At 41.3% G+C, this 24,080-nt stretch overlaps 1 long non-coding RNA gene across 5 annotated transcripts in view; it reads right to left on the bottom strand.

Annotated features, from left to right (window-relative positions):
* LOC147376481 (uncharacterized) overlaps nt 1-15,065 on the bottom strand; it is a 39,132-nt gene extending 24,067 nt beyond the window's left edge. For 3 of the 5 annotated variants that reach the window (XR_015161020.1, XR_015161019.1, XR_015161018.1), the window contains exons 1-2: nt 13,858-15,065; nt 12,516-12,799 (exon numbers count right to left, since the gene is read on the bottom strand). This is a non-coding gene — a long non-coding RNA (uncharacterized LOC147376481). The remainder of the gene's footprint in view (nt 1-12,515; nt 12,800-13,857) is intronic. The other 2 variants (XR_015161022.1, XR_015161021.1) reach the window with 1 other exon arrangement.
* Nucleotides 15,066-24,080: the final 9,015 nt, after the last annotated feature.

Here is a 24,080-nt window from a genome sequence, read left to right as displayed (position 1 = left end):
GTCCCTGATGTCAACTCAACTTTGATTAAAAGCCCACAAAATTCATTATCAATGCATAATGCTTTACTCTTTATTGAACAGCAAAGAGATCTTTCTTTGCAGTGTCCAGAGACTCTGGCAAGTGGGGTTGAGACTAATCCAGATTTGGGAACTGCTAACACAATCTCAGGTGGACAGGCAAGGAAGTGAGAAGGTAAACACCTGGGAGGTAGAGATGGAGGTGGAGTTGGGCTTGTCTGGGAATGAATTAGGACATCTCAGAGAAGGCAGTTCCTCCCTAAGATAGACCATTATTCCTTCTATAAAAAGGCCACTATCCCCAACTAGCAGCACCCTGTAAGCTGCTTCAGTCTCTATCCTACTTATTCCTCTGGTGAACCACGTAAGTGAGCAGGAGTAGAAATACTCCCAAAGGCTATCAATTATGAGAATGTGCTCTAAGGCAAACAGGCTCTGGGTACCAGGCTCCTTTTTAATATACATACTCTGGGATTTCAAGTCAGTGTTCTACTCAGAGTCAACATGGATCTGGCTTGGGTCAATGTTCTAGTTCTGAACAATATGGGTCTGGTTTGTGTCACTCATCTTGCTCTGAATAAGGTGGTTCTAGATCTGGTCAGTATTCAAGCCATGAACAAGTTGAAATGCAAAGGAGAGGTAGGCCAGGCTCAAGTGGAACTCATGATGGGCATAGTAAACCCCAAATAGACTCAAACCCCAGTGGCGCTAGTGATAAAGAACTTGCCTGCCAATGCAGGAGTCCTAAAAGATGTGGGTTTGAGCCCTGGGTCAGGAGGATCCCCTGGAGGAGGGCAGACATGGAAACCTACTCCAGTATTCATGCTTGGAGAATTCCATGGACAGAGGAGCCTGGCAGGCTATGGTTCATAGGGTCGCAAAAAGCTGGACATGACTGAAGCAACTTAGCACACACACACCAACTGATCAAGAAGAAACAGCCAGGAATGGTCAGAGTAGAAAGTCAAAAAGAAGTAGAAGTTGTAGCTCATCAAGTAGCAAGTTTGATGGATATGAGAGTATTCATAGATAATCAGGGACATGTAGGCAACAAAGCCAAGGATGCAGCCAAGGTCAAAGGGAATCTGGTTGTAACCATCAAATTATAATGACGGGCAAAAGAAAAATTATAATGACGGGCAACCAGGAAGCAGTTATAGACAAGTAGAAAGCTCCTCAAGTTGTGGCTTTAGACAGTTTACACCCTTCTATGGACAGTCTAAATCCAATACTACCAATACCTTATACTCAATTCCTTGTTTACGGTTCCTTTCAAAGAATGTAAGGCTATGGGGACCACTGTTTTAGGAAATAAATAAGGTGTGGGAATAAATTTGGAAGAATAATGCAAAACATTTTAGGAACTTGAGGCTTAGCTGTCTTTTTGACAGCTCCTTACTCATTACAGGATGCCAAAGCTAAGCTTTCATCTCTAAAGAGTAAAAAATTTACATTACCAATTCTGGAACCAAAGCTTCCCTTATAGCAATATGAACCACAATTCTTGGTGTGCCCCATACTGGATGGTGGCAGAAAGGAGAAGGCCCTAAAAGTAAAGATAAGCCCTGGAGGTTTCTTTGCTTATCAAACCACCACGCCTTTATTCTTAGGTGCATCTTTAATCAGTAAGCTAACAAGAGACATTAAAACAGATGGTGCTTCTTCACAGCCAGTGTCTTAGAGCATATTTCTTAAAGAGCAGGGAAGAGTCAGTTCAAGATGAAAGGATCCAAATGTGGGCTCTGACTTGGTTTCATCAAGAAAGACCTCCCTCCTCCACCCCCACCAACTCAAAAGAATTTGTTTCAGGTTTAAAAATTCTGGAAAAGCAATAGCAAGGAAATACAATGGTTTCAAAGTATTGCTATATTTCACTGGCTTTTCCACATAGGAAAATATCATTTATACTCATATGGAAAGGAAGACTATGTGCCATGGCTATGTAATTTCTTGCTTTGATTGTAACATATTTGTTTCAACCCTTTGGGTTCAAATAACTGAACTGTATTAAAACTAACAATAAATAATGGTGATCAAATACTGAGATTTGTCTCATTTCTGTTTCATTCCATTCTCACTCACAAGTAGTCAGACAAGGAACTAACTCAAATAGTTATTTTCCAAGGTCCAATCCTTCACAAACAAGTCAGAATATATAAAGAAATTTTTAAACCAAATAATGAGTCAAACAATTCAATTTAAAAATGAGCAAAAGTTTGAACGGACACTTAGAGGACAAGATGCACAAATGGGGGAGGAGCTAAGATGGCGGAGGAGTAGGACGGGGAGAACACTTTCTCCCCCACAAATTCATCAAAAGAACATTTAAACGCCGAGTAAATTCCACAAAACAACTTCTGAAAGCCGGCAGAGGACATCAGGCACCCAGGAAAGCAACCCAAGTCTTCGAAAGGAGGTAGGGAAAAATATAAAAGACGAAAAAAGGGACAAAAGAAGGAGGGATGGAGTTCCGTCCCGGGAAGGGAGTCTTAAAAAGAGAGAAGTTTCCAAACACCAGGAAACCTTTTCACTCCCGAATCTGCGCCGAGCCTTGGAAGCACAGAGGGCAACATAACAGGGAGGAAAAATAAATAATTAAAACCCGCACATTGCGAGCCCTACGGTAACTCCCCCAGCGGAGAAGCAGCGCAGACGCCTGCATACGCCATTAGCAAGCGGGGGCTGGGCAGGGAGGTGCGGCGCAGGCTGCATCACAAGAATCTGGCCTGAATACCCCGAGCACTATCTGAGCGAAACAATTTGGGCTAGCAAACCAGACTGTGGGATATCTACCACGCGAAAAGCCAGCCCTAACCTATGACACCGCCAGGCCCGCGCACGGAATAAAGGACTGAACAGAGATAGCCGGCGGCAGACCATCCCCCTCCGGTGATAGGCAGCCAGAGCCGGAAGGGGACAATCACAGCCCCAGAGAGACATTATCTATAAAACTGTAAGCAGGCTTCTTTGCTAACTAAAACTTCTTGGGGGTCTGGATGGTCAACATCTGCCTGAGAAGGTGTGCCGGTACACAACTAGATAACCGAGCAGTGGGGAGGCGATAAGTCGCAGCAATCGCGTGCGCAAAACACCTCATCACCTGAGCTGCTCGGTGATAGGCACAAAACGCAGGCCCAACTGAGAGTCTGCGCCTCTGAGGACTACCCGAGTGCCTGAACCTGAGCGGCTTGGACCTGGGAAGTACAGGCAGCCCAGGGCGGGCCGCGGATGGTTCGCGGTGGAGCAACCTAGAGCCTGAGCAGCGTGGGCAGAGAGGCTACACGCGCCGTGAACTGGGGGCAGACCCAGTGTGACTGAGGCACTGCGAGCACACGCCAGTGTTATTTTTTTGCAGCATCCCTCCCTACCTCCCCTCAGTGCAACTGAACAAGTGAGCCTATAAAAAAAAAAAATTTAAGTCCTCTATTATTCCTTTAATTTCCACTTTTATAACCGATTACTTTGCAAAAAAAAGAAGACCCTATTTTTTTTAAAGCAAACTTCATATATATATATATTTTTAATAATTTTTGACCTTTTTTTTTCTTTTTCCTTCTTTTCTTTAACATTGTATTTTTGAAATTCCAAACTCTACTCTAGATTTTTAATTTTAGCTTTTTAGTATTTGTTATCAATTTTGTACCTATAGGTTTTTTTTGTTTTTGTTTTTATATAATTTCTGTGACCCTTTTTTATTTTTTCTTTTTCTCTGTTTCTTTCTCTTCTTCTTTTAAATAACATTGTATATCTGAAATTCCAAACTCTATTCTAGATTTTTAATTTATGCTTTTTGGTATTTGTTATCAATTTTGTACCTGTATTTTTTTTTTATAATTTATGCGACCTTGTTTGTTCTTGTTTTTTTTTTTCCCTCTCTTTCTTTTTCTTCTTCTTTTTTTAACATTGTATTTTTGAAATTCCAAACTCTACTCTAGATTTTTAACTTTTGCTTTTTGGTATTAGTTATCAATTTTGTACCTATATTTTCTTTATAATTTTTTCGACCTTGTTTGTTTTTGTTTGTTCATTTTTTCTCTCTTTCTTTTCCTTCTTCTTTTCTTTAACATCGTATTTTTGAAATTCCAAACTCTACTCTAGATTTTAAATTTTTGCTTTTATGTATTTGTTACCAATTTTGTACCTTTAAGAACCCAATCTTCAGTACCCATTTTTCACTAGGGAGCGAGATTACTGGCTTAACTGCTCTCTCTCCCTTTGGACTCTCCTTTTTCTCCACTAGATCGCCTGTGTCTCCTCCCTAAACCCTCTCTACTCTACCCAACTCTGTGAATTTCTGTGTGTTCCAGACGGTGGAGAACACTTAGGGAACTGATTACTGGCTGGATCTGTCTCCCTCCTTTTCATTCCCCCCATTTATCCTCCTGGCCACCTATGCCACCTTCTTCCTTCTTCTCTTCTCTGTATTACTCTGCGAACAACTCTGAGCGGTCCAGTTGTGGAGTGCACATAAGGAAGAGATTACTGAATAGCCCACTCTCTCCTCTATTGACTCCACCTCATCTCATTCGGGTCACCTCTAACTCCCTCCTCACTCTTCTCTTCTCCATATAACGCTGTAAACCTCTCTGGGTGAAACAAGTTTCAGGGCAAGACATACCAAGCAAATTCTCCAGCAGCAAGGAACACAGCCCTGAGCTCCAAGATACAAGCAGCCCAAAGTCTCCCCAAAACCATAGACATCCCATAACTCATTACTGGACATTTCATTGCACTCCAGAGAGAAGAAATACAGCTCCACTCACCAGAACACCGACACAAGCTTCCCTAACCAAGAAACCTTGACAAGCCACCTGTACAAACCCACACAGAGCAAGGAAACGCCACAATAAAGAGAACTCCACAAACTGCCAGAATACAGAAAGGACACCCCAAACTCAGCAATTTAAACAAGATGAAGAGACAGAGGAATACCCAGCAGATAAAGGAACAGGATAAAAGCCCGCCAAACCAAACAAAAGAGGAAGAGATAGGCAATCTACCTGATAAAGAATTCCGAATAATGATAGTGAAATTGATCCAAAATCTTGAAATCAAAATGGAATCACAGATAAATAGCTTGGAGACTAAGATCGAGAAGATGCAAGAAAGGTTTAACAAGGACCTAGAAGAAATAAAAGAGAGTCAATATAAAATGAATAATGCAATAAATGAAATTAAAAACACTCTGGAGGCAACAAATAGTAGAATAACAGAGGCAGAAGATAGGATTAGTGAATTAGAAGATAGAATGGTAGAAATAAATGAATCAGAGAGGATAAAAGAAAAACGAATTAAAAGAAATGAGGACAATTTCAGAGACCTCCAGGACAATATTAAACGCTACAACATTCGAATCATAGGGGTCCCAGAAGAAGAAGACAAAAAGAAAGACCATGAGAAAATACTTGAGGAGATAATAGTTGAAAATTTCCCTAAAATGGGGAAAGAAATAATCACCCAAGTCCAAGAAACCCAGAGAGTCCCAAACAGGATAAACCCAAGGCGAAACACCCCAAGACACATATTAATCAAATTAACAAAGATCAAACACAAAGAACAAATATTAAAAGCAGCAAGGGAAAAACAACAAATAACACACAAGGGAATTCCCATTAGGATAACAGCTGATCTTTCAATAGAAACTCTTCAAGCCAGGAGGGAATGGCAAGACATACTTAAAGTGATGAAAGAAAATAACCTACAGCCCAGATTATTGTACCCAGCAAGGATCTCATTCAAATATGAAGGAGAAATCAAAAGCTTCTCAGACAAGCAAAAGTTAAGAGAATTCAGCACCACCAAACCAGCTCTCCAACAAATACTAAAGGATATTCTCTAGACAAGAAACACAAAAACAGTGTATAAACTCGAACCCAAAACAATAAAGTAAATGGCAACGGGATCATACTTATCAGTAATTACCTTAAATGTAAATGGGTTGAATGCCCCAACCAAAAGACAAAGACTGGCTGAATGGATACAAAAACAAGACCCCTACATATGTTGTCTACAGGAGACCCACCTCAAAACAGGGGACACATACAGACTGAAAGTGAAGGGCTGGAAAAAGATTTTCCATGCAAATAGGGACCAAAAGAAAGCAGGAGTAGCAATACTTATATCAGATAAAATAGACTTTAAAACAAAGGCTGTGAAAAGAGACAAAGATGGTCACTACCTAATGATCAAAGGATCAATCCAAGAAGAAGATATAACAATTATAAATATATATGCACCCAACACGGGAGTGCCGCAATATGTAAGACAAATGCTAACAAGTATGAAAGGAGAAATTAACAATAACACAATAATAGTGGGAGACTTTAATACCCCACTCACACCTATGGATAGATCAACTAAACAGAAAATTAACAAGGAAACAGAAACGTTAAACGATACAATAGACCAGTTAGACCTAATTGATATCTATAGGACATTTCATCCCAAAACAATGAATTACACCTTTTTCTCAAGCGCACATGGAACCTTCTCCAGGATAGATCACATCCTGGGCCATAAATCTAGCCTTGGTAAATTCAAAAAAATAGAAATCATTCCAAGCATCTTTTCTGACCACAATGCAGTAAGATTAGATCTCAATTACAGGAGAAAAACTATTAAAAATTCCAACATATGGAGGCTGAACAACACCCTGCTGAATAACCAACAAATCACAGAAGAAATCAAAAAAGAAATCAAAATTTGCATTGAAATGAATGAAAATGAAAACACAACAACCCAAAACCTGTGGGACACTTTAAAAGCAGTCCTAAGGGGAAAGTTCATAGCAATACAGGCATACCTAAAGAAACAAGAAAAAAGTCAAATAAATAACCTAACCCTACACCTAAAGCAACTAGAAAAGGAAGAAATGAAGAACCCCAGGGTTAGTAGAAGGAAAGAAATCTTAAAAATTAGGGCAGAAATAAATGCAAAAGAAACAAAAGAGACCATAGCAAAAATCAACAAAGCCAAAAGCTGGTTCTTTGAAAGGATAAATAAAACTGACAAACCATTAGCCAGACTCATCAAGAAACAAAGGGAGAAAAATCAAATCAATAAAATTAGAAATGAAAATGGAGAGATCACAACAGACAACACAGAAATACAAAGGATCATAAGAGACTACTATCAACAATTATATGCCAATAAAATGGACAAAGTGGAAGAAATGGACAAATTCTTAGAAAAGTACAACTTTCCAAAACTGGACCAGGAAGAAATAGAAAATCTTAACAGACCCATCACAAGCACAGAAATTGAAACTGTAATCAAAAATCTTCCAGCAAACAAAAGCCCAGGTCCAGACGGCTTCACAGCTGAATTCTACCAAAAATTTAGAGAAGAGCTAACACCTATCCTGCTCAAACTCTTCCAGAAAATTGCAGAGGAAGGTAAACTTCCAAACTCATTCTATGAGGCCACCATCACCCAAAACCTGACAAAGATGCCACAAAAAAAGAAAACTACAGGCCAATATCACTGATGAACATAGATGCAAAAATCCTTAACAAAATTCTAGCAATCAGAATCCAACAACACATTAAAAAGATCATACACCATGACCAAGTGGGCTTTATCCCAGGGATGCAAGGATTCTTCAATATCTGCAAATCAATCAATGTTATACACCACATTAACAAATTGAAAAACAAAAACCATATGATTATCTCAATAGATGCAGAGAAAGCCTTTGACAAAATTCAACATCCATTTATGATAAGAACTCTCCAGAAAGCAGGAATAGAAGGAACATACCTCAACATAATAAAAGCTATATATGACAAACCCACAGCAAACATTATCCTCAATGGTGAAAAATTGAAAGTATTTCCTCTAAAGTCAGGAACAAGACAAGGGTGCCCACTTTCACCATTACTATTCAACATAGTTTTGGAAGTTTTGGCCACAGCAATCAGAGCAGAAAAAGAAATAAAAGGAATCCAAATTGGAAAAGAAGAAGTAAAACTCTCACTGTTTGCAGATGACATGATCCTTTACATAGAAAACCCTAAAGACTCCACCAGAAAATTACTAGAACTAATCAATGATTATAGTAAAGTTGCAGGATATAAAATCAACACACAAAAATCCCTTGCATTCCTATACACTAATAATGAGAAAACTGAAAGAGAAATTAAGGAAACAATTCCATTCACCATTGCAACAGAAAGAATAAAATACTTAGGAATATATCTACCTAAAGAAACTAAAGACCTTTATACAGAAAACTATAAAACACTGGTGAAAGAAATCAAAGAGGACACTAATAGATGGAGAAATATACTATGTTCATGGATTGAAAGAATAAATATAGTGAAAATGAGTATACTACCCAAAGCAATTTATAGATTCAATGCAATCTCTATCAAGCTACCAACGGTATTCTTCACAGAGCTAGAACAAATAATTTCACAATTTGTATGGAAATACAAAAAACCTCGAATAGCCAAAGCTATCTTGAGAAAGAAGAATGGAACTGGAGGAATCAACCTACCTGACTTCAGGCTCTATTACAAAGCCACAGTTATCAAGACAGTATGGTACTGGCACAAAGACAGAAATATTGATCAATGGAACAAAACAGATAGCCCAGAGATAAATCCACGCACCTATGGACACCTCATCTTTGACAAAGGAGGCAAAAATATACAATGGATTAAAGACAATCTCTTTAACAAGTGGTGCTGGGAAAACTGGTCAACCACTTGTAAAAGAATGAAACTAGAACACTTTCTAACACCTTACACAAAAATAAACTCAAAATGGATTAAAGATCTAAAGGTAAGACCAGAAACTATAAAACTCCTAGAGGAGAACATAGGCAAAACACTCTCCGACATACATCACAGCAGGATCCTCTATGACCCACCTCCCAGAATATTGGAAATAAAAGCAAAAATAAACAAATGGGACCTAATTAAACTTAAAAGCTTCTGCACAACAAAGGAAACTATTAGCAAGGTGAAAAGGCAGCCTTCAGAATGGGAGAAAATAATAGCAAATGAAGCAACGGACAAACAACTAATCTCAAAAACATACAAGCAACTCCTACAGCTCAACTCCAGAAAAATAAATGACCCAATCAAAAAATGGGCCAAAGAACTAAATAGACATTTCTCCAAAGAAGACATACAGATGGCTAACAAACACATGAAAAGATGCTCAACATCACTCATTATCAGAGAAATGCAAATCAAAACCACTATGAGGTACCATTTCACGCCAGTCAGAATGGCTGTGATCCAAAAGTCTACAAGCAATAAATGCTGGAGAGGGTGTGGAGAAAAGGGAACTCTCTTACACTGTTGGTGGGAATGCAAACTAGTACAGCCACTATGGAGAACAGTGTGGAGATTCCTTAAAAAACTGGAAATAGAACTGCCTTATGATCCAGCAATCCCACTGCTGGGCATACACACTGAGGAAACCAGAAGGGAAAGAGACACATGTACCCCAATGTTCATCACAGCACTGTTTATAATAGCCAGGACATGGAAGCAACCTAGATGCCCATCAGCAGATGAATGGATAAGAAAGCTGTGGTACCTATACACAATGGAGTATTACTCAGCCATTAAAAAGAATACATTTGAATCAGTTCTAATGAGATGGATGAAACTGGAACCTATTATACAGAGTGAAGTAAGCCAGAAAGAAAAACACCAATACAGTATACTAACGCATACATATGGAATTTAGAAAGATGGTAACAATAACCCTGTGTACGAGACTGCAAAAGAGACACCAATGTATAGATCAGTCTTATGGACTCTGTGGGAGAGGGAGAGGGTGGGGAGATTTGAGAGAATAGCATTGAAACATGTATAATATCGTGTATGACACGAGTCGCCAGTCCAGGTTCGATGCACGGTACTGGATGCTTGGGGCTGGTGCACTGGGACGACCCAGAGGGAGGGTAGGGGAGGGAGGAGGGAGGAGGGTTCAGGATGGGGAACGCGGGTATACCTGTGGTGGATTCATTTCGATATTTGGCAAAACTAATACAATATTGTAAAGTTTAAAAATAAAATAAAGATGCACAAATGGCTAATAACCACAAGAAAAGATGCTTAATGTCATTAGTTATCTAAAAATGCAAATGAAAACATAATGAGTACTATTACAAACCCCTTAGAACAGCCAAAATTTAAAATACTGACAACACCAAGTGTTTTCCTGTGGGTAAGTGAAAAAATACAGTCACTCGGGAATAATGTGGCAATTTTTTATAAAGCACTACACTGACTATCTTGTGTGAGAAGATATTTATGAGACTGATGCAGCACTGCTTGTAATGAAGAATGTGTAAATGGATAAATAAACTACACAAAATCCTCATATTGCAATGCTATGGAATACTTAAAAAGAATGAACTATTATGTACATATTGATTATTTAAACATAACAATGAGTGAAGAAGTTGTAAATAAGGTAGAGTAATGGTTTAACCATGTGAGTTTAAAAAAAAAAAATTACATTTTACACATACACACACACACACCCAAGGGAGCAGATAGAGGTATTTCAGAATATTGTCAACAAAGAGATGACTCTGGTTTAGGAAGTGGTTTTAGCTCTGGAAACACCTGTGGGAAAGTGTCAAAGGATGAATGGAGACAGAGGTCATATATGAAGAGATTTGAGGTGAGTCCAAATGAACCCAAATGCACAAGGTAAAATCATATCCTAAGACTTCACTCTTCAAGACAGAATAGAGAAGTGACAAGTCAAAATGGTAAAGAGGAAGACCAGCAGGTATCCAGGAAAGGAAGAGGAATAATTGGATGGAATTTGCAAATGCCACTTTGGGGGTAGGAGAATTCAGCCCACTCACTCATGCCAAGACATGCCAACCATATTTAACCTCCATAGAATGAAAGGGCCTCTCTACAAGGGTTGCAATCACCTTAGTGACACAAACAAAGGCACATGTCACCTAGCTCTAGGATGCCCACATTAGAGACAGAACTATTTGCTGACACTGGAAACATGCATTTAAAGGGACTCCTTTAATTCTGGGGTGAGTACCATGTGCTACACAAAGAACTGCTTACCCTGATCAAGGTCTTATTCAGAAAACACACTGATGCCTTTCTTTTCAGAAGAAAAAAAAATCCTCACACTCACTCTGGGGCAAAGGAAGAGCACAGATTCATATGCTGCATCATAGTCTTTATTTTCCTCCAACTCTTCTCTATCCCTGTCTGGCAGTCTTTTCCATATTCTGTATAAAAGCAGATTAGAAAAAAAAAAAGAAAGAAAGAAAGATCCTGTGCAGTTTGTGTCTTCTTTCAAACTTGAATTCAGTATACGTCCAGAGGTCTCAGGGCCAAAGGCTGAGAGAAATAACTCGGGCTCAGAGAGGCAGTTCAAGGGAACCAAGAATAGTCTCCAAGTCCACAAGTCTACATATCAGTGTCCAAGAAGCATAATATCCAAACAGGAAGACGTAAAATCTCCAATCAAGAGATTGGAGAGATTTTTTAAATTGTGAATATAGGTGGCAAGGAGACAGTTCTGGGTGAGAGACTAAAAGTCTATGTGGGGTATGTAACGTAATCAAAGCCAAGGAGTAGAGGATAAAGCATAAGCCTGGTCTGGAAACAGGCTACAGGGAGTGCAGACTTGTGACTGGGGGATAACCAGGGACATCATGCATCAACTGGCAACAAAAGGAATCTAGAGGAGAGTTCAGGAACCTATATACCAAGACGGAGTGACTAAGTCTGATAACCTGACTCAATTCTAAGGTTAAGTGGACTTGTTTGGGGAAAGTATCTATACTACAGAAGAAATAAAGGTCAAAAATGTTTATGGATAGGTTATTAGTCCCTTAAGTGCAGGGACCATGCCTCAGTTCTATCCTCCACAGCATGAAGCAAATACATAGTTACTGATTACATAAAAAAGAAAGATCACAGAGAAGTTTGGTATTACCCAATTGTGGAAATATGCCAAGCCAACCTAAGTCCTCACTTAAGCAAGCTATGCTTGCTTTAAAAAAAAAAAAATCTACTTTTATACAAAGTATGGAAAAGACTGACAAACAGGGATAGAGAGGAGTTGGAGGAAAGACATAATTGCAGGTTACAGGAAATATCCAACACCCTGGAAAACAAAGAGTGGTAAAGGAAGATGGAGCTAGAAATTTGGAGGGGCAACTATACCACCTTTGTAAGCAACCTCAGCTTTGTACAACCTCAGCCATGTCATTTCACTTCTCTGAGCCTCAATTAGGGTAAATGTCACTGCTCCAGGGAATTTCCAAGTGGTAAAGAACATTTCAGCCAGTGCGAAAGATGCAAGATGGTTTGATCCCTGGGTTGGGAAGATTCCCAGAGGAAGGCATGGCAACCCACTCCAGTATTCCTGCCTGGAGAATCCCATGGACAGAGGAGCCTAGTGGGCTATAGTCCATAGGGTCTCAGAGTCGGACTCAACGGAAGTGACTTAGCATGCACACACGTAACTGCTTCAAATAAAAATATACTTACTTTTTACCCAGATCTCTGCTTGGCTAACTTCATTTCTTTTGACTCTGATCAAATCTCACCGCCCCAATGAGCCCTATCCTAGACACCCTATTCAATACTGCAACCAGCCTATTTCAACAACCTCACCCACACACATTCTGATTTACACTTTTCCATAACATTTCTAACATACTGTATCATTTATCTATTACCTTTACTGCTGCCTGCTAGAATGTAAGTTCCATGACAGCAAGGCTCTTTCTCTGTTCAAGTTCATTGATATATATCAAGTCTATGAATAACATCTGGAAAAGAATAAGCATCCAATAAATATTTGAATAATGAATCCAATAAAGGCCAAAATTTGATGAAAGGAAAAAACTACAGTAAGAAATCTCCTGCCCACACCCTCAAACATCCCTAAATTAAACCTCAAAAGGCAAACGCAACCGCAGTGCACTAGGGCCATCTGCTGGCAATCCTACTTAGTAGCTACCTCAGCAATTAACCTGATGAATTTCCAGTGGGGAATGGAGTTGCAGGGAACTTCTTTCAGCAAGTGAGGACACTCAGGCTACCCATTAAAAAAGAAGAAAGCTAGACTGCAAATCAGCAGCTTCCAAAAGTTTCTGGAATGGTGGTGAAAGTCACTCAGTCATGTCCAACTTTCTGTGACCCCATGGGCTGTAGCCTGCCAGGTTCCTCTGTCCATGGAATTCTCCAGACAAGAATACTGGAGTGGGTTGCCATTCCCTTCTCCAGGGTATCTTCCCAACCCAGGGATCAAACCCAGGTCTCCCTCATTGCAGGCAGATCCTTTACAGTCTGAGCCATCAGGAAAGTTTCTGGAAGAGAGTTAAAACCTCCTCTGAAGGACTATATGTCCCAATGTTTCCTAGTCAGTTCCACATGGACGGAGGAGCCTGATAGGCTACAGTCCATGGGGTCGCAAAGAGTCGGACACGACTGAGCGACTTCACTCACTCACCACATACTGAGTTGTTAAGTGTCTGGTACTGTTTAAAGAACTTTCATGTATTAATTTGTTTTATCTGTACATCAATCCGTTGACACACATACCATGACTACCATTTTATAGATGAAGAAAGTTTCCTTTTAAAATAAATGTTTTCGCTTAAGTAGTGAAACCATTTAAATTAAAATACTTATAAGAGAAATCAAGGCACGGTGTAGCCTCCCCTCAAGCCAGGCACGACCTCAGACCTGGGCTCTGGATCCCAGCGCCGCCCAGTTCATCCTGGCCACCTCAGAAGAAGGTGGACGTTCCCCTGAAGGCCATGTGACCTTAGGATGCTCCCAACAGCCTCACTTGGCTGAGTCAGCCAGACCCTGACATTCTTACCGGAAGTAGCCTTCTCTACTTTTCCCGGGGTCAGACAAAGCGCACCAGTGTCTCTGAGGCAGATACCTGAAGCAGGGCCTCTCGCACTTTCCAAGCACACCCCCAGCGCAAGAGGCAGCTGGGCTGCCTGACCACCCCGGCTCGCTCCCACCTCCTCCTCGGTGAAGACGGCTCTGCTTCTAGGATCCTCCGCATCTGGGAAGGCGCCGTGCCAGAGTCCCGGCCTACCTCCCCTACAAACCCCAGCAGCCCTTTGAGAATAGCGAGAGGCCTTGGCACCCCAGGGCTCAGCTCTGGGCCTCTCATGGCGCCCGGGTCTGGGAGCACCGTGGCAGCCCTCCAGTGGAAGGGGCGCAGCATCTCACGATAGGATAAAAGCCCGGGCTTCTGGGACGGCGGGCAAGTATGCCCCCTAGTGGTCAGGCGGGGCGTCAGGCTCGTCCCTTAATTGCAGCTCTATTGACAGTTTTCCAAAAGGAGGATGGATGCAAGATGGTTTTAGGTGACACGTAAGCTTATTTTTTTTTTTTTTTTTGGCGGGGGCGGGGGGGGGGGAGGTCCAAAATCACTGAAGATGGTGAATGCAGCCCTGAAATTAAAAGACGCTTACTCCTTGGAAGGAAAGTTATGACCAACCTAGATAGCATATTCAAAAGCAGAGACATTACTTTGCCAACAAAGGTCCGTCTAGTCAAGGCTATGGTTTTTCCAGTGGTCATGTATGGATGTGAGAGCTGGACTATGAAGAAAGCTGAGCGCCGAGGGATTGACGCTTTTGAACTGTGGTATTGGAGAAGACTCTTGAGAATCCCTTGGACTGCAGGGAGATCCAACCAGTCCATTCTGAAGGAGATCAGCCCTGGGATTTCTTTGGAAGGAATGATGCTAAAGCTGAAACTCCAGTACTTTGGCCACCTCATGAGAAGAGTTGACTCATTGGAAAAGACTCTGATGCTGGGAGGGATTGGGGGCAGGAGGAGAAGGGGACAACAGAGGATAAGATGGCTGGATGGCATCACTGACTCGATGGACGTGAGTCTGAGTGAACTCCGGGAGTTGGTGATGGACAGGGAGGCCTGGCGTGCTGCGATTCATGGGGTCGCAAAGAGTCGGACATGACTGAGCGACTGAACTGAACTGAACTGAAGCTTTTTTGAAATTATTGAATTATTTACTCTTGAGTGTTTTAAAAAGAAATTACTAGTATAACAACCCCTTTTCTGGAATATTATTTTGCTCTGAAACTAACTTTTTTAAGAGAGAGATTAACATTGGTTTAAAGGAAATAATTGAATAAATACTACATGGATGTTTCATTAAAGGGCTTCCCTGATAGCTCAGTTGGTAAAGAATCTGCCTGCAATGCAGGAGACCCCGGTTTGATCCTTGGGTTTGAAAGATCCCCTGGAGAAGAGAAAAGCTACCCACTCCAGTATTCTGGCCTGGAGAATTCCACGGACTGTATAGTCCATGGGGTCGCAGAATCAGACTCAACTGAGCAACTTTCACTTTCAACATTTAAATCAGTGCACTGTGAATAAAGCAGGTTGCTGTGCATAACATCAGTAGATCTTATCCAATCAACTGAAGGTGTAAATAGAATAAAAACACCCACCAACCTGAGTCAAAGAGCCAACTCATTGGAAAAGACCCTGATGCTGGGGAAGATTGAGGGCAGAAGGAGAAGGGGGTAACAGAAGATGAGATGGTTGGATGGCATCACCAACTCAATGGACATAAGTTTAAGAAAACTCTGGGAGATAGTGAAGTACAGGGAAGCCTGGCATGTTGCAGTTTGTATGGTCCCAAAGAGTCAGCCATGACTTAATGACTGAACAACGACGATGATCTGAGCAAGAGGGAATTCTCCAGGGGAATGCCTTCAGACTTCATCTGTACCATGGGATCTCCTGGGTCTCCAAGCTGAAGATGCTGGACTTGCCTGCCTCCATAGTTGCCTGAGCCAATACCTTACAATAAAACTTTCCCCACATATACATAAATCTTATTGGCTCTGTTTCACTGAAGAATCCTAATGGAGTTCAGTTCAGTTCAGTTGTCCAGTAGGGTCCATCCAGCTCTTTACCACCCCATGGACTGCAGCATGTCAGGCTTCCCTGTCCATCACCACGTCTGTCACTGTTTCCATTGCTTCCCCATCTTTTTGCCATGAAGTGATGGGACCAGATGCCATAATCTTAGGTTTTTGAATGTTGAGTTTTAAGCCAGCTTTTTCACTCTCCTCTTTCACTTTCATCAAGAGGCTCTTTAGTTCTTCTTCACTTTCTGCCATAAGGGTGGTGTCATCTGCATATCTGAGGTTATTGATATTTCTCCTGGCAATCCTGATTCCAGCTTGTGCTTCATCTAGCCTGGCATTTCACATGATGTACTCTGCATAGAAGTTAAATAAGCAGGGTGACAATATACAGCCTTGACATACTCTTTTCCCAATTTGGAACCTAATAGAGTGAGTCATCTCAAATAGTCTTTCCAGCATCCACCTAGGTGGAACTGTGAGGAGGACAGCAGGGGAAAGAAAGTTTGACTCCAATATTTGATGCTCTGAAGTGCTGAGGGGGTCACCCTATTCTCTGCTCACAAGGCACCCTGGCTTCACCGCTTCCGTCCTCCTTCCCTTCCCACCAGGCCCCTTGCACACCAGGTCTTAGAGCACTCCCACTGCTCACTCTTCCTGGAGGAGAACTAAATAGTGCAAAGTAGGTGGAGTCTGGACCCAGGTCAGGATATATAGTTTCCTGGCTTTGCTCCCTGATGACCTTGCAACGCTTGTTTATCAGAGTCCTTTCCCTCCATGGAATTCTGTTGTATCTGTAGGATAAGAGGGCAAGACAACAAGTGTCTAAGGTCTCTGGAGGATGTGAGTGCCTTTCCCCATGTCTGGCCTCTTTCCACATCTTTTTGTCTCTGCCCTTGAAATGGCAGAAAGACTTATCTGATTGGTAAAATTTAGTAAGGGTAATTGGCTCAGGTCTGCCATCCTTCTACTAGGAGCTACAGAGATCCTCCATGGCATAGCAGGGGCCTACATAAATTCAAGGAAGCCTGCCCAAGCCTAGGACTGCCATTAGGTGGGTAACTGCCTAACCATGGGGTCTACCATGAGTCATGAGTAATCCCCAGCAACAGATCTAGAGCCATGGCCTATAACTGAATGACTATCAGTAAGAAAGTAGCATTCTGGCTACTGTATTTTCTTTCTGCTTAATATTCCAACACTGTTCAGAAATAGAGCAGGAGGTAGGATGTGATTTATTGACATTCTGCAGCAGAATGCAACAATTCCTTCTAGCCTCTCTACCACTTTTATTCAATAAGACAATGAAAATATCCAGTGAATAAATTCTCTCTAATGTCACCCTTCATAGGCACTATAAGAAATTGGAAATGCTTGATGGTAAACATTATACAACTATACACCCTCAATGGGAAACATATATTGGAGTAAGACAGAGTGCCTGAAGAACTATGGACGGAGGTTCATGACATTGTACAGAAGGCAGTGATCAATATCATCCCCAAGAAAAAGAAATCCAAAAAGGCAAAATGGCTGTCTGATGAGGCTTTACAAGTAGCTGAGAAAAGAAGAGAAGCTAAAGGCAAAGGAGAAAAGGAAAGATATACCCATTCGAATGCAGAGTTCCAAAAAATAGCAAGGAGAGATAAGAAAGCCTTCCTCAGTGATCAGTGCAAAGAAATAGAGGAAAACAATAGAATGGGAAAGACTAGAGATCTCTTCAAGAAAATTAGACATACCAAGGGAACTTTTCATGCCAAGATGGGCACAATAAAAGACAGAAATGGTATGGACCTAACAGAAGCAGAAGATATCAAGAAGAGGTGGCAACAATACACAGAAGAACTATACAAAAAAGATCTTCATGACCCAGATCATCACGATGGTGTGATTACTCAGCTAGAGCCAGACATCCTGGAACGCAAAGTCAAGTGGGACTGAGGAAGCATCACTATGAACAAAGCTAGTGGAGGTAATGGAATTTCATTGAGCTATTTAAAATCCTAAAAGATGATGCTGTGAAAGTGCTGCACTCAATATGCCAACAAATTTGGAAAACTCAGCAGTGGCCACAGGACTGGAAAAGGTCAGTTTTCATTCCAATCCCAAAGAAACTAAAAGTGAAGTCACTCAGTCGTGTCCCACTCTTTTCGATCCCATGGATTATAGCCTACCAGGCTCCTCCCTCCATGGGATTCTCAAGGCAAGAGTACTGGAGTGGGTTGCCATTTCCTTCTCCAGGGGATCTTCCCTGACCCAGGGATCGAACCCGGGTCTCCCACATTCCAGGCAGACACTTTAACCTCTGAGCCACCAGGGAGCCCCAATCCCAAAGAAGCAATGCCAAAGAATGCTTAAACTACCACACAATTTCACTCATCTCACACGCTAGCAAAGTAATGCTCAAAATTCTCCTAGCCAGGCCTCAACAGTACATGAACCGTGAACTTCCAGATATTCAAGCTGGATTTAGAAAGGGCAGAGGAACCAGAGATCAAATTGCCAGCATCCGTTGGATCATCAAAAATGGAAGAGAGTTCCAGAAAAAACATTTACTTCTGTTTTACTGACTATGCCAAAGCCTTTGACTGTGTGGATCACAACAAACTGTGGAAAATTCTTCAAGAGATAGGAATACCAGACCACCTGACCTGCCTCCTGAGAAATCTGTATGCAGGTCGAGAAGCAACAATTAGAACTGGACATGGAACAACAGACCAGTTCCAGTTTGGGAAAGGAGTATTTCAAAGCTGTATACTGTCACCCTGCTTATTTAACTTCTATGCAGAGTACATCATGAGAGAATGCTGGGCTGAAAGAAGCACAAGCTGGAATCAAGATTGCCAGGAGAAATATCAATAACCTCAGATATGCAGACAACACCACCCTTATGGCAGAAAGTGAAGAACTAAAGAGCCTCTTGATGAAAGTGAAAGAGGAGAGTGAAAAAGCTGGCTTAAAACCCAACATTCAGAAAACTAGGATCATAATATCTGGTCCCATCACTTCATGGCAAATAGATGGGGAAACAATGGAAATAGTGACAGACTATTTTGGGGGGCTCCAAATCACTGCAGATGGTGACTGCAGCCATGAAATTAAAGACGCTTGCTCCTTGGAAGAAAAGTTATGACCAACCTAGATAGCATATTAAAAAGCAGAGACATTACTTTGCCAACAAACTAGCCTAGTCAAAGCTATGTTTTTTCCAGTAGTCATGTATGGATGTGAGAGTTGTACTATAAAGAATGCTGAGCACCAAAGAATTGATGCTTTTGAACTACGGTGTTGGAGAACACTCTTGAGAGTCCCTTGGACGGCAAGGAGATCCAACCAGTCCATCCTAAAGGAAATCAGTCCTGAATATTCATTCATCAAAAGGACTGATGCTGAAGCTGAAACTCCAATACTTTAGCCACCTGATGTGAAGAACTGACTCACTGGAAAAGACCCTGATGCTGGGAAAGATTGAAGGCAGGAGGAGAAGGAGACAACAGAGGATGAGATGGTTGGATGGCATCACCGACTCAATGGACATGAGTTTGAGTAAACTCCAGGAGTTGGTGATGGACAAGGAAGCCTGGCGTGCTGCAGTCCATGGGGTCACAAAGAGTCGGACATGACTGAGCGACTGAAGTGACTGACTGACTGAAGAGCTTTTTCAGGATCCCTCAAGAAACGTACATGAATGTCAAACCATCGGTGGTTTATTCAAACTTAAAGGTATAGATCTGTAGTAGACCATTTTGGTTCAAACCTACTCCCTCTCTTTGACTAGCTATGTGACTTCAGGTAGGTAATTTAACCTCTCTCCATGCCTCAAATTTTTATCTATAAAATGAGGATGATAATAGGAACTTGAAAGTCTTGCTAAGCACCATAATACTTCTGGTATATTTCACACGCTGAGTTAGTCCCAGATCCACAAGCGTTTTACGTCTAGAATAAAATCTGTGTCCAACTCTTTGTGGTCTCATGGACTGTAGCCCACAAGGCCCCTCTGCCCATGGAATTTTCTAGGCAAGAATACTGGAGAGTAGGGTGCCATTTCCTACTCTGGGGGATCTTCCTGACCCAGGAATCAAACCTGTGTCTCTTGTGCCTCCTGCATTGGCAGGCAGATTCTTTACCACTAGCCCTACCTGGGAAGAAGTCATGGGAATGAATAGTCAAACTAAACCAAATGTGAGCATTTTGGCAAGCAACAAGAATAAATTTCTAGGCAAATCTGAACTATAAAACAGGACCATCTTCCCAGGATGAAACCCTCGGACTGATATCAGATTGACTAACTTAGCTTCCAAACCCAGGCAGTGCCTTGGGACACATGACACATACCTGTGCAATGTATACAGAGTTCCACTCTCTGATGACATGGCTTTAATTCCTCTAAACTGCCACCAGGTGTCCACAGACACTCATACATCCCCTCTTTGGCTCATAAGTCAACAAAAGTGGAAGCTGGAACAGAAAGGGGAGTACTTAGCCCAAGGACGCATGGTTTGGCAGTGGACAGTAGAAGACTCTCTAGTGGAACCGAGGTTTGAGTGGCTGGTTAGTGCTCAGCCCAGCTCCAAAGTGCTCCATAGCCTTGACTAGATGTTGGCAAAGTAAAGTCTCTGCTTTTGAATATGCTATCTAGGTTGGTCATAACTTTCCTTCCAAAGAGTAAGCGTCTTTTAATTTCATGGCTGCAGTCACCATCTATAGTGATTCTGGAGCCCAGAAAAATAAAGTCTGACACTGTTTCCACTGTTTCCCCATCTATTTCCCATGAAGTGGTGGGACCGGATGCCATGATCTTCATTTTCTGAATGTTGAGCTTAAAGCCAATTTTTTCACTCTCCACTTTTACTTTCATCAAGATAGCATATTCAAAAGCAGAGACATTACTTTGCCAACAAAGGTTCGTCTAGTCAAGGCTATGGTTTTTCCTGTGGTCATGTATGGATGTGAGATTTGGACTGTGAAGAAGGCTGAGCTCGGAAGAATTGATGCTTTTGAACTGTGGTGTTGGAGAAGACTCTTGAGAGTCCCTTGGACTGCAAGGAGATCCAACCAGTCCATTCTGAAGGAGATCAGCTGGGAGGGATTGGGGGCAGGAGGAGAAGGGGATGACAGAGGATGAGATGGCTGGATGGCATCACTGACTCGATGGACGTGAGTCTCAGTGAACTCCTGGAGGCCTGGCGTGCTGCAATTCATGGGGTCGCAAAGAGTCAGACACGACTGAGCGACTGATCTGATCTGATCTGATCTGAATAGACTTCTGCTAGATTCATTTCTTGATATTTGCCTTAAAACACAGCATCATATTAAAGAGTAACTCCTATCAGTTGAAGATTAAGGAGAAAGCTTTTGAATTGCACAGTTAAATGGATTTTGAAAAACAAAAATTTCCTTTGCACTGAGGTCCAGGAAAACACTACTGAAAATGTAGTTTGAACTCAGAAAATATCTGTTACTAATATGTGTGGCAATGAAAATGCAATTTCTTATTTAAACTTCGGGAAGAACAGAAAGCCCACAAAACAGTATGACAGTACTTATGATTCAAACAATGTTAGTTGTCTTTGAATAACTTTGCTGCCGCATAAGTTTCATCGCTAAGCACTGTTTTCCCTTGTAACTTTAGATTAAATTCACTAAGAAACATTATCAAGTCTGCCAGAAAAGCTAATTTCCAAAACCATTTGTGTTCAAGAACAGTGGATGAAGATGATTCTTCTCATTCAATAAAAATTTCAATCTCAGCCTGAACCCAAAACATCACAATGAAATATGGCCACTGCTAAGCCATTGGCCTGTTGGGTGGTAGGCAAGTGAAGGTATTCAGCTTCGGTTTCTGACCCCAAAATCCCAGAAGTGAGCATGACTAACCTTGTAAGAGCAAGTGAAGTTCACCATTGACACCAGTGGTTTCATAACGTGAAAGATTTAAAGTTTTCAGAGTATCTGCTGATGAATAACACCATAATTAATCACAGGCTTTAACAATACATTTTCACAAGCTTGAAAATTTTTCTAACGCAGCCCTTTTCTTCTCCACATGTATTTTTACCATCAGTTGTCACATAGTTCAGCAGATTCCACTTTAGGAATTAGTATTTCATTTACTTTGGAAAGATCCTTGCAGGTAGTTGTTCCACAGACTATTCACAGGGGCTAATTCTTGAGTCACTTCAAACTCAGTATTTACTCCTCAAATAAGCAACTGAGCAGCATCAGAAACATCCCTCAACTCTCAGGAACAACAGAAAAGCATTCAAAATTATTTGCTTTGTTTTTAACTGAATATTAATGTTATTTCCTCAATCTTTTTCAAAAGCCTACTCTTCTTAAGCAAGTTTATATTCTCTGAATATATTTCTTTACCTGCTTCAATTGAACATGATTTAATTAGCTCAACATGGGTAAACAGCTTTCCTCACTTGACTAACAGATGAGCCACTCAGAAACTTACTTTGGATTCTGTTTCTCTTTCATTTTTTGTTGAGAAATTCTGCTGTGAAAAAATATTTCCTTTTAAATCCTAATTTTTCTACTTGCTGTCTCCTATAAGTTAGGAACACTGTGATGAGTATTCAGTCTGATCACGTCAAAATATATCGTATTGTTTTAGCATAGCTATTGTGTCACTGCATAATAAACGTACTGCTTTACCCTCTAATCCTATAGCAAGTCCAAAAGTAAAACCCTGCCCTTCACTTAGGTGCGTGCATGCTCAGTTGTGTCCGACTCTTTGCAACCCTGTGGACTGTAGCACACCAGGTTCCTCTGTCCGTGGGATTTTCCAAACAAGAATATGGGAGTGGGTTGCCATTTCCTCCTGCAGGGGATCTTCCAAACCTAGTGATGAACTCACGTCTCCTGTGTTTCCTGCATTGGCAGGCTGATTCTTTACCACCGAGCCACTGGGGAAGCTTAAAAGTGCCTGAAAAATGTGACATTTGAAGTCTACTTTTCTCTCCCTTTTTACTTTAACATGATGGGTGTGCATTGGTAATAAAAAATAAAATAAAATGTTACAGTACAATGGTAAGTGTGGCACTGGAGACCCTGTCAAGTTGCAACTGCACGACTGTAATTGGTAGCATATCCAGCAAGGGTGTGAGGCTGCCACAGCACAACTGCAACCATAAACAATATGTAACAAATGAGCGTCACTATGTTCCAATAAGCTATTTATGTACCTAAAACTTAATTTCACATGATTTTTATGTGTTACAAAATAGTATTCTACTTTTGATTGTTTTGTAATGAGTAATATAAAAATCAGTTTTGGGTCCTGGGTCTTACAGAAATAGGCAGCAGTAATTGACTGACCCACTACTACAGTTTTCCAACCCCTAAATGAGATGATGGTATTTCCTAGAATGCTATCATTGTAGGCAGGGCTGCTTGGGGTCAGGTAAAATGGACCTGAAAATGTCTAACCTCCCCACTGATCTGAGGATGCACCACGTGTGTCCAAGACTGTGGACGCTGTAAGGAAATCAAGTTCATGAATTAGGCAAGCATCTGAAACCCAGAGCCCTGCTAAGCATGTGAATGAGGTAGGGGAGGAAGGTGGGAATAGAAGAGACGCAGGAAATGGGAGCTGCTCTCAAGGGGGTGCAGTCAAATTTTGAGGATTATACTGGCACATACAGACACTGAGAGGATGAGGACTGTTAACATATGCTCTGAACAGTAACAAAGGTCTTTTGAATGTAGTCAGTGCCTAATAAATATTTGGAGAAGGCATCAATGAGTAAATAATACATAATATGACCAGCTCTAAACTAATCAGAGCTCACTGTGGTTGCAATGTTAATCCCATAGGTTCTGGGGTCTGACTGCCTGGGTTTAAATCTTGCTCTGGTTCTTTACTACCTCTACAACTTCATACATATTATTCAACAACATTTAGCCTTACTTCCCTGTAATAATATTATCTATCTCATAAGCTTGTTGTGAGCATCAAATGAGATAATGGATATAAAGCACTTGGTGTGGAGTCTAAAAAGCTCAATAAATAATAGCTTAAAGTATTATTAGAGAAGGAAGATTACTTGGAGGCTTAAGGAATTAGAGCAGCTACCTGGAAGAGGTGGATGTTAAAAGAACATGGATGGGGAAGAGGAGAAAGGTAACTACAGGCATGGGGTCAAGGACACAGCTTGGAAGCTGGGTTTGTCAGGCA

This window comes from Bos grunniens, chromosome 3 (genome assembly GCF_055505025.1).
Source record: "Bos grunniens cultivar Pamir isolate PY7600 chromosome 3, Bosgru_T2T1.0, whole genome shotgun sequence".
Taxonomy (NCBI): Eukaryota; Metazoa; Chordata; class Mammalia; order Artiodactyla; family Bovidae; genus Bos; species Bos grunniens.
Note: the sequence above shows the minus strand (reverse complement) of the source record. Positions and strands in the feature narration are given on the sequence as shown.